The sequence below is a fragment of the Arachis ipaensis genome, chromosome B05, assembly GCF_000816755.2.
Source record: "Arachis ipaensis cultivar K30076 chromosome B05, Araip1.1, whole genome shotgun sequence".
NCBI classification, from domain to species: domain Eukaryota; kingdom Viridiplantae; phylum Streptophyta; class Magnoliopsida; order Fabales; family Fabaceae; genus Arachis; species Arachis ipaensis.
In genome coordinates, this window is record NC_029789.2 from 119,050,341 (window position 1) to 119,062,554 (window position 12,214).

Below are 12,214 nucleotides of genomic sequence, written 5' to 3' on the forward strand. Positions count from 1 at the left end.
TTAAAGAAGCGCTTGTTGGGAGGCAACCCAATGTTATTTAATTATATCTATTTATTTTCTATTGTTATTTTATGTTTTTTTTAGGTTGATGATCATGTGGAGTCACAAAAACTACTGAAAAATCAAAAACAGAATGAAAAACAGCATTAAAAATAGCACACCCTGGAGGAAGAACATTCTGGCATTTAAACGCCAGAAACAAGCATCTGTCTGGCATTTAACGCCAGAAACAAGCACCAAGCTGGCGTTTAACGCTAGAAGCAAGCAATAACCTGGAGTTAAATGCCAGAAACAGGCTACATTTGGGCATTTAACGCCAAAAACAGGCAGCAAGCTGGCGTTTAACGCCAGACATGCATGCTAAGGGCATTTTACACGCCTAATTGGAGCAGGGATGTTAAGTCCTTGACCCCACTGGATCTGTGGACTCCACAGGATCCCCACCGACTCCACCTCTTCTTCTCTCCTCTTCACACCTTTTCATAACTCTCTTCCCCAAATACCCTTTACCAATCACCTCAATCACTCTTCCCCATCACCTCTTCACCACTCACATCTATCCACTCTTCCCCATAAACCCCACCTACCTCCAAAATTCAAATTCTTTTCCCCCCCAAACCTAACCCTAATGGCCGAACCCTAAACCTCCCCCCACTCCTATATAAACCCTTCATTCCTTCTTCATTTTCACACAACACAACCCTTTCTTATTCCCCTTGGCCGAATACACACCTCTCTCCCTCTCCTCCATTCTTCTTCTTCTTCTCCTTCTTTCTTTCTTCTTTTGCTCGAGGACGAGCAAACATTTTAAGTTTGGTGTGGTAAAAGCATTGCTTTTTGTTTTTCCATAACCATCAATGGCACCTAAGGCCAGAGAAACCTCAAGAAAGAGGAAAGGGAAGGCAACTGCTTCCACCTCTGAGTCATGGGAGATGGAGAGATTCATCTCAAAGGTCCATCAAGACCACTTCTATGAAGTTGTGGCCAAGAAGAAAGTGATCCCTGAGGTTCCTTTCATGCTAAAAAAGAATGAGTATCCAGAGATCCGACATGAGATCCAAAGAAGAGGTTGGGAAGTTCTTACCAACCCCATTCAACAAGTCGAGATCTTAATGGTTTAAGAGTTCTATGCAAATGCATGGATCACTAGGAACCATGATCAAAGTATGAACCCGAATCCAAAGAATTGGATTACCATGGTTCGGGGGAAATACTTAGATTTCAGTTCGGAGAATGTAAGACTGGCGTTCAACTTGCCAATGATGCAAGAAAACACACGTCCCTACACTAGAAGGGTCAACTTTGATCAAAGATTGGACCAAGTCCTCATGGACATATGTGTAGAAGGAGCTCAATGGAAAGTTGACTCAAGAGGCAAGCCGGTTCAATTGAGAAGACCGGACCTTAAGCCTGTAGCTAGAAGATGGTTGGAGTTTATTCAATGCTCAATTATTCCTACTAGCAACCGGTCTGAAGTTACTGTAGATCGGGCCATCATGATCCATAGTATCATGATTGGGGAGGAAGCGGAAGTTCATGAGATTATACCTCAAGAACTCTACAAGGTGGCTGACAAGTCTTCCACTTTGGCAAGGTTAGCCTTTCCTCACCTTATTTGCCATCTATGCAATTTGGCTGGGATTGACATAGAGGGAGACATCCTCTTTGATGGGGATAAGCCCATCACTAAGAAAAGGATGGAGCAAACAAGAGATCATGGACCTCAACAAGAGCATGAGGAAATTCCTCACCATGAAATCCCTGAGATGCCTCAGGGGATGCACTTTCCTCCACAGAATTGTTGGGAGCAAATCAACACCTCCCTAGGAGAATTAAGCTCCAACATGGGACAACTAAGGATGGAGCACCAAGAGCACTCCATCATCCTCTATGAAATTAGAGAAGATCAAAGAGCTATGAGGGAGGAGCAACAAAGGCAAGGAAGAGACATAAAGGAGCTCAAGAGCACCATTGGTTCTTCAAGAAGAGGAAGACGCCACCCTCACTAAGGTGGACCCGTTCCTTAATCTCCTTGTTCTTATTTTCCTGTTTTTCGTTTACTATGCTTCATGTTTAATTATGTTTGTGTCTTTACTATATGATCATTAGTGTCTAAGTGTCTATGTCTTAAAGCTATGAATGTCCTATGAATCCATCACATCTCTTAAATGAAAATTGTTCTAAAAACAAAAGAACAAGAAGTACATGGTTTCAAATTCATCCTTGAAATTAGTTTAATTATTTTGATGTAGTGACAATACTGTTCTAAAAACAAAAGAACAAGAAGTGCATATGTCTTTTGAATTTGTTGTTTATGAATGTTAAAATTGTTGGCTCTTGAAAGAATGATGAAAAGGAGAAATGTTATTTGATGATCTAAAAAATAATAGAATTGATTCTTGAAGCAAGAAAAAGCAGTGAATACAAAGCTTGCAGAAAAAAATGCGAAAAAAAGAGAAAAAAGAAAAATGGCGAAAAAAAAGGAGAGAAAGAAAAAGAAAAAGCAAGTAGAAAAAGCCAATAGCCCTTAAAACCAAAAGGCAAGGGTAATAAAAAGGATCCAAGGCTTTGAGCATCAGTGGATAGGAGGGCCCATAAGGAATAAAATCCTGGCCTAAGCGGCTAAACCAAGCTGTCCCTAACCATGTGCTTGTGGCGTGAAGGTGTCAAGTGAAAACTTGAGACTGAGCGGTTAAAGTCAAGGTGCAAAGCAAAAAAAGAGTGTGCTTAAGAACCCTAGACACCTCTAATTGGGGACTTTAGCAAAGCTGAGTCACAATCTGAAAAGGTTCACCCAGTTATGTGTTTGTGGCATTTATGTATCTGGTGGTAATACTGGAAAACAAAGTGCTTAGGGCCACGGCCAAGACTCATAAAGTAGCTGTGTTCAAGAATCAACATACTAAACTAAGAGAATCAATAACACTATTTAAATTCTAAGTTCCTATAGATGCCAATCATTCTGAACTTCAATGGATAAAGTGAGATGCCAAAACTATTCAAGAGGCAAAAAGCTACTAGTCCCGCTCATCTGATTGGAGCTAAGTTTCATTGATATTTTGGAATTTATAGTATATTCTCTTCTTTTTATCCTATTTGATTTTTAGTTGCTTGGGGACAAGCAACAATTTAAGTTTGGTGTTGTGATGAGCGGATAATTTATACGCTTTTGGCATTGTTTTTACATAGTTTTTAGTATGATTTAGTTAGTTTTTAGTATATTTTTATTAGTTTTTAATTAAAAATCACATTTCTGGACTTTACTATGAGTTTGTGTGTTTTTCTGTGATTTCAGGTACTTTCTGGCTGAAATTTAGGGACTTGAGCAAAAATCTGATTCAGAGGCTGAAGAAGGACTGCAGATGCTGTTGGATTCTAACATCCCTGCACTCGAAATGGATTTTCTAGAGCTACCGAAACCCAAATGGCACGCTCTCAATTGCGTTAGAAATTAGACATCCAGGGCTTTCCAGCAATATATAATAGTCCATACTTTACCCGAGTTTAAATGATGCAAACTGGCGTTCAACGCCAGCTCTCTGCCCTATTCTGGCGTTAAACGCCAGAAACAAGTTGCAAAGCAGAGTTAAACGCCAGAAACAGGTTACAACATGGCGTTTAACTCCAGAAAGACCTCTACACGTGAAAGCTTCAAAGCTCAGCCCAAGCACACACCAAGTGGGCCCCAGAAGTGGATTTCTGCATCATTTACTTATCTCTGTAAACCTTAGTAACTAGTTTATTATAAATAGGACTTTTTACTATTGTATTTACATCTTCGGATCATCTTTGGATTATCTTTTGATCATTTTTAGATCTCTAGACCTCCATGGGAGGCTGGCCACTCGGCCATGTCTACCCTATTTTCACTTATGTATTTTCAACGGTAAAGTTTCTACACAACATAGATTAAGGTGTGGAGCTCTGCTGTTCTTCATGAATTAATGCAAAGTACTATTGTTTTTCTATTCAACTCAAGCCTATTTCTTCTCTAAGATATTCATTCACACACAAGAACATGATGAATGTGATGATTATCTGACGCTCATCACCATTCTCACTTATGAACGCGTGCCTGACAAACACTTCTGTTCTACATGAAAACAAGCTTGAATGCATATCTCTTAGCCTCCTGATCTATGATCAGAGTCTTCGTGGTATAGGCTAGAATTATTGGCGGCCATTCTTGAGATCCGGAAAGTCTAAACCTTGTCTGTGGTATTCCGAGTAGGATCTGGGAAGGGATGGCTGTGATGAGCTTCAAACTCGCGAGTGCTGGGCGTAGTGACAGACGCAAAAGGATTACTGAATCATATTCCAGTATGATCGAGAACCGACAGATGATTAGCCGTGCGGTGACAGCACATTTTGGACCATTTTCACTGAGAGGACGGGATGTAGCCATTGACAACGGTGATGCCCAACATACAACTTGCCATGGAAAGGAGTATGAAGGATTGGATGAAAGCAGTAGGAAAATGGAGATTCAGAAGGAACTAAGCATCTCTATACGCTTATCTGAAATCTCACCAATGAATTACATAAGTATCTCTATCTTTATTTTACGTTTTATTTATATTTTAATTATCAAATCTCCATAACCAATTGAATCTGCCTAACTGAGATTTACAAGGTGACCATAGCTTGCTTCAAGCCGACAATCTCTGTGGGATCGACCCTTACTCACGTAAGGTTTATTACTTGGACGACCCAGTGCACTTACTGGTTAGTTGTGCGAAGTTGTGACAAAGAACTAAGATTATGAACATGCGTATTATGTTTTTAGCGCCGTTACCAAGGAATGAACGATCATGATTTTGCCACACCACCTGTTTTTGAAAAAAAAAAAAATGGGCATACGTGCGCAAGCGTGCTGTGCGCGTGCGCGCCAGCATGGTTTCACAACTCCTGGTACAAAAACCAGAGAGTTGTGCCAAAGTTGTGCCTACTCTGTGTCCGCGACCCACGCGCAAGCGTGCATGACGCGTACGCGTCAGTCGCCATCTTCACATCCACGCATACGCGTCGCTTGTCCTGCCTGCCCACTCACGCGCACGCGTGCCGTGCGCGTACGCGTCGGTTCCGTGCCCTGCTTCCCCTGTTTTCTGCTCTGTTTTCTTCCTCTTTCTTTCTTCCTTCTTCTTTCTTCTTCTTTCTTCCTTTCTTACTTTCTTTCCCTTGTTCTTTTCTTTTCAAAATTTCACTTTTTATTTTTCTTATTTTCATTTTCTTCTATATGTTGCATTTGCCTATTATCACCCATTGCATTTAAATTTTATTTTTATAACTTGTTCTTGTTTTTTTTTTCTAAGTTCTTGTTTTAATAATGGTGTTGGATTCTTATATTCAATTGTTGAGAATTTCTTGATTAATCTTGGTGCTTTCTGACTTGTTTGACATTAATTATAATATTTGCTCTACACACAAGATTAGTGCTTTAGTCTTTCCTAGCTCATGATCCCTTATTTTTATACATTGTTGTCATTGTGTTAGGATAGGACCAAATGCTCTCATGCTTATCACTAATCTTATTTGTGACAATTGTTGATTAAACTTGATGCTCAACATGCTCTTCATGCTTTGACTCTACTCTTGCATCAAGTATTAGTTGATATGCCCTTTGCCTATATTGCTCTCTCACTTACATGCGTAGCTAACATGTAGTGAGAACCTTACTCTTATTTGGCATTAGCCCCCGCCTATGTTCTACTTGCCTTGCTATCTTTGTTGTAGGCATACTTTTCTTTCTTTTTTCTTTCCTTTTAGGTTGGCCACCAAGAAGGAAAGGAATGAGAAAGTTTCTAAATGGGGCAACAAACAAGTTCACCCGCACAACTTTTTGAAGGAGCTCATCAATTGAAGCTACCCATCCACTCTGTTCTTCTTTGCATGCACCGAGGACGGTGCAAATTTCTAAGTGTGGGGAGGTCGTCCGACCGACCTCCATGGGTAACAATCTCTTTCTTTCAACACCAATTTTTCAATTTTTGCCTTTGTTAGCTAGTTGTTGCATTGCATGATAGGTTTCATGTTAGTTAGAATTTGTACATATTTTACCACTTCTTTTTATGTTAGGACTACTTGGTTAGGGTGATGATTTCTTTTCCAAGAAAAATTGTTTTAGGGCACCCTACCAATTTGAAAAAAAAGTGAACTTGCTTGAAGAATTTATTTTGGAACATTGTTTTCGAGCTAAGAACACAAGCATGTGAGTTTTGAGCCAAATTATGTGGTTACATCTTATAACCACTTATTTTCCATTCTTGTGTGCATTGTTCTCTTTCTATGATTGTAATCTTTGATTTGTTTAATTCTTTATGTCCATTATTCCATGTATACATGCATTTATATGATTGAGACCATCATTTCATTTAGCTCACTTACCCAAATAGCCTATCTTTCATCAACCATTGTTAGCCAACTTCGAGCCTATTTAATCCCTTTTGTTCTTAATTGTAGCACATCACTACCCATAAGCAAAAAATAATAAATGTCCTTAATTTGGATCTTTGATTAGCTTAGGCTAGTGAGGGTGTGTATCATTTGGGTATGGGAAACTTGGGACATTGGTTGAGGTAAAAGTGTAATTTTTAAAAATCAATGCATATGGAATGTGAATTAAAGAGAATGCATGAGTATGTGAAAAAGTGGGAATCATGGGTAGCTAGGTTGTGTATTATAATTGTATAGGTTGTATGTGTGTTAGGTGAGAGCTTAGGCTAATCAAATATGCAAATTTCAATCTCACTTGACCATATATATCCCTACCTTTACCCTAGCCCCATTACAACCCATGAACAAGTCCTCATGATGAATGTATGCATGCATTGAATAATTGTTGATTGTTAGATGAAAAATAAATCTTGGAAAGCATGAGTAGAAGAGAATTGAGTGATCGACCCTATACACTAGAGCGACTAGAGCGGATACACTTCCGGTGAGGGTTCGATGCTCAATTCCTTGTTTCCGGCTTTCATGAGCTTTCTTCTTGCAAGTCTGTTTGAACTTCATTTTGATATTTGAATTGGTAGGATTCATGAGTCATCATGCTACTTAGCCCTACATGTGCATATGTGTTCTTGGAGATTGATTTGCTTTTGACCAAGTAGGTAGAATTATTTTGCATTTAGTTGCATTCATATAGATAGGTGTATATAGTTTATTTGCATTGAATAAATGTTCATATCCCTTTTCTTATCCTTCTTTATTCTTAGCATGAGGACATGCTTGGTTTAAGTGTGGGAAAATTTGATAAACCCCGATTTTGCAGTTTATCTTGTGCTTAATTTGGGGGATTTTATCACCTTTTCCCACATTTATTCAATGAAATAGCATGGTTTTGTAATTCTCCCTAAATTTGTGCTTAAGTGTAAAAACATGCTTTTTAGGCCCTAAAATAGCTAAATTTAATTCACTTTAATTCCATTCGATGCCTTGATATGTTTGTTGAGTGATTTCAGGTTCATAAGGCAAGTATTGGATGGAAGAAGTGAGGAGAAAAGCATGCAAGTAGGAGAACTCATGAAGAAATGAAGAAACCGTAAAGCTGTCAAGCCTGACCTCCTGGCACTAAATCGACCATAACTTGAGCTGCAAAGGTCCAAATGAGGCAGTTCCAGTTGCGTTGAAAGGCTAACATCTGGGGCTTCAAAATGATACAAAATTTGCCATAGTTGCCTGATGCATAGGGGTGCGCACGCGCCATGCACACGTGCGCGTCGATGGAGCACGTGGTTCACTAAAGTGAAATCGTGGCCAGCGATTTTGCAGCTCATTTTGGGCCCAATCCAACCCATTTATGATACTATTGAACCCAAGGATTGAGGGGGGAATCAACCAAGTAGTCATAGTTTAGTTTTCATCATGTTTTAGGATAGAATTCTAGAGAGAGAGGCTCTCTTCTCTCTCTAGATTTAGGATAGAAATTAGGGTAAAATTAGGTTAATCACTCTCAAATTTCTCTTTTAATTCTTGTTTTGATTTCAACTCTCTTGATATTTTAGTGTTCTATTGTCTTAATCTTCTTAGTTTCTCTTGTTTTGCTCTCTTTTATGTTTATGAACAATTGTTGGATCTTAATTTTCTTTAATGCAATTTTATGTTTCCATGCTCCTCTATGTTTATCTTCATTGTTATTGTTGATTTCTTGTTCATGATAGTTATGGGTTCTTTTAATTCTTTCATTTTATGATGTTTACTTTTCTTGCATACTAGGTGTTTGTTAAAATGTTTCTTCTAGTTTTTGAGTAGTTTCCTTCACTCTTGGCCTAGGCTAAGGGAATTGAGTGACCATGAGTCATTGGGTCTCAATGATTTGGTGATTTGAGAACCCTTGGTGATCAATTTGATACTCATTGACACCAACCCACTACTAATCTAATTAGTAGATAGGTTGGGACTTATGGGTTGATATGATCAAGCCTATTTGACGTACCTCAAGCTTAGGAGTAAATATTACGTACTTAAAGCTTTGGAGGTAGACTTAATAGGTTGGCCTCTCATAATTATCAATATTTGGTTTGTAGACAAGGATGGTGATCTCAATTACCTATGTCTAGCCAAGAGTACTTTCCCATTTATTTTATTAGTCCTTATCTTTTACCTTCTTATCATTTATTTTTCTTGCCATTTACTTTTCTTGCAAAAATATAAAAATCAAACCCCCTTGCATCTTCATAGCCAATAATTGATCATTTCATTGCAATTCCTTGTGAGACGACCTGGAGTTTAAATACTTCGGTTAATTTTCATTTGGGGTTTGTACTTGTGACAACTCAATTTTAATTTGATTCGAGGATTGACTATTGGTTTGGACTATACTAACAACGAAATTATTTTGTGAAATTCCGAACCGGTATAAATCTTTGTATCAGCTTGATTTAATAATTTTTCTTTCCATCCTTTCATTTTATCTAGTATTTTCTCCTCTATCCATTCTAGTGCTTTATTTTTTGATCTTCCCCATTTAGCTGACAGTCCTAGATATCTTCCGGGGTCTTCCCATGACGCCATGCCCATGATCTCTTCTATGTTCACTCTACTCTGGATAGGTACCTGACTTACAAAAATCAGCCCGGACTTCTCAGTGTTGATTCTTTGTCCTGATGCCTCCGTATATTTGTTTATAATCTGAATGAGTTGATAGATCTCATCTTCTTGTGCCCCTGTAAAAATGATACAATCATCAGCAAATAGAAGATGAGTGATAGGCGGCGCTGTGGGAGCTAATCTAATTCCTGAAATTAGATTATCTCTTACAACCTTTTCCATGAGTATAGTAAAGCTTTCAGTAGCCAAAATAAAGAGATAGGGTGTAGAGGATCTCCCTGTCTAAGCCCTCTTTGAGGACCGATTCTTCTGGACAGCTTTCCATTTATCTTGAACCTATAACTAACACTCTTCGCGCAGTTCATCATAAACTTAACCCACTCGTTACAAAAACCGAAAGCTTCCAGGATCCTTTCCAAAAAATCCCATTCCAATCTGTCATATGCCTTATTCATGTCTGATTTGATGGCTAAATCTTTGCTTCCAAGACTTCCTTTTTTGCTCAATTTGTGAAAAGCTTCTTGAACTATAATTATATTGTCCTGTATAAGTCTACCTTTCACAAAAGCACTTTGAACCGGAGAAATGATATCATCTAACACTTTTCTTAACTTTTCCACCAAGACCCTAGTTATAATCTTGTACACAAAATTACAACAACTTATGGGTCTAAGGTGATTTAAGCTTTCTGGTTGACTAATTTTGGGAATCAAAATAACTGTTGTCTCACTTAAATCTTCCGATATGATACCTTCTTCAAAAAATTTGTTTGACTATTCCACATACTTCTTTACTCAAAATATCCCAATATTTCTGAAAAAATAACCCATTTAAACCATCTGGGCCCGGCGCCTTTAAGCCCCCCATACTGAAGGTTGCCTCCTTTATTTCCTCATCCTTGATCTTTGCCATCAATTCTTCATTCATCTCTCTAATGACTCTCCTAGGTATCTCTCTTATACACTCCTCCATATTTTTGGCCCCAATAGATGTGTACAGCTTGGTGAAATGTCCTTCCACTATTCTCATTATATTGTCCTCTCCTTGAACCCACTGTCCTGATTCATTTCTCAATTTATCAATTCTATTCCTATTTCTTCTGTGGATCGTTATAGCATGAAAGAAAGCTATATTCCTATCTCCCCATTTTAACCATTTCAGCCTTGATCGTTGTCCCCAATACTTCTCTCCCTGCTTCCATAGCTTTGAGATTTGACTTTTCAGCTCATTTGCTCTTCTCTGTTCACTTTCTGACATATCAGATTTCTGAATGTGTTGTAGTTCTGTTTTCTTTCTTTCAATCTCATTGTCTGCTCTCTTAAACTTCCTCCTACTCCATTCTGTTAACTCCCTCTTGCATCTATTTCTCTTTCTTACAAACTGATCCCAACAACTTCTATTCCCGTTGTCCAAATGCCAACTCCGCTTGATTACCTCCTTACATTCCTCATGCTTTGCCTAAAAGACCTCAAACCTGAATTCCTTCTTTATCCGAACCAGCGGTTGTGTTTCCAAAATTAAAGCGCAGTGATCCAAACTTACAGAGAGTGAAGCTTTCAAAATAGCATTCTGGTATATTTGCATCCATTTCCAACTCACCATTACCCTATCCAACTTTTCCTTAGTGATGATGTTATTTCTTGGATTACTAAATCATGTAAACTTACTCCCTTTAAGGTTCACATCTATTAAGCCATTATCATCCACAAATCTTCGAAAGGTTTCTAAATAGATCCTAGGCTGCGGATGAATGCCCACCTTTTCGTCTTGACTTAGAACATCATTGAAATCACCCAAAAAGGCCTGGGGTTCTTCCCTATTCATATTGCTTTCCGTGAGTTCCTTCCAAAGTTTTCTTCTTCTTTGAAAAACTGGATTTCCATACACAAAGATACCCTGCCAACTCAAATTATTATTCATATTAATCCTAGCTTTAATAAAATTATCACACCACTCATAAACATTAATATTGGCATTAGCTTTCCATAACAAACATAGCCCACCGGACAAGCTCCGGGGTTCTACACAAAACATATTATCAAAATGAAGCCTTCTTTTTATCCTAATCATTTTATCTTGCCTACCCCTAGTTTCCATAAGAAACACTATGAGCAGCTTTACTTTTTTACATAGATTATATAATTCGGATATTGTCGGGGCAGCTGCAATTCTCCGACAATTCCAGCTAATGATACTCATGGCTGAGGGTGGGGCATGCTAAGGCCCGCCTCCTCAGCCATTTGTAATACTTTAAACTGACCAAAAGCATTCAGAGATAAGCCATACTCCCCTCTTTCCAGTGTATTGTTGTTGTTCTTTATCTTCTTAGGCATCCTGACCTCTTGATCCTCCTTTCATTCCTCATTTGTAAGCATTAGCACCTGTTTATTCTCTCTTTTCCTTTTCAAACTCAGCTCCAGTTCCATCTTTTTTGCTAATTGTGTCTCCCATTCGGTAGGAGCTTTCTTCCCATCATCTTCATCTTCATCACTTGCTAGTTCTACATAGTAGGCATTACCACCCCTATTTTTTTGCTGCTCCACAAATGCCTTTTCTCTCCTCTGTACTTCCATGGAAATCTTCCTGAATATTTCTTCTCCATCACCTCTTTTTATCCTTCCTTGATCCTCATTTATCCATTCCCTATCAACATTTGCATGTTTTTCCTTCTTCTTGGCTGTCATGAGTCTTTTTAGTTGCTGGCCTATAATTTTCTTTTCTCCTTCTTTTTCCTGGGTACACTTCCAATCTTCTTTTTTGTAGTTGTTGACTTCCCGCTCTTCTATTGCATAAAGAGTTAGCCCACCTTCTTTTAATTTATTTGTATTTTTTCCAGCTCTCCCATCTATCATGAAGTTGTTTTCTCTTCGATTCCACTCTTGTGTTCGATCTGCCAAAATATTAGGCCCAAAATCTTTTTTTTGCCCATGTATACCCACTATCTGAACTTCCTTCCCCTTCTCTCCCTTTTGGGCCTGTTTGATGTAAGCCCATTCATTATTCCTCTCTCTTATCTCCCTAATAATATTTTTAAACTTGTGAGATGCCCTTAAATTACGCTGCATATCCTCATATCTCTGAAAATCAGGGATTTTTCGTACTTCTTCCACCTGCTCCCCTGCTTCAGTCATCTCTTCTTCTCTCCTTGTTTGGTTTTCCCAAATGC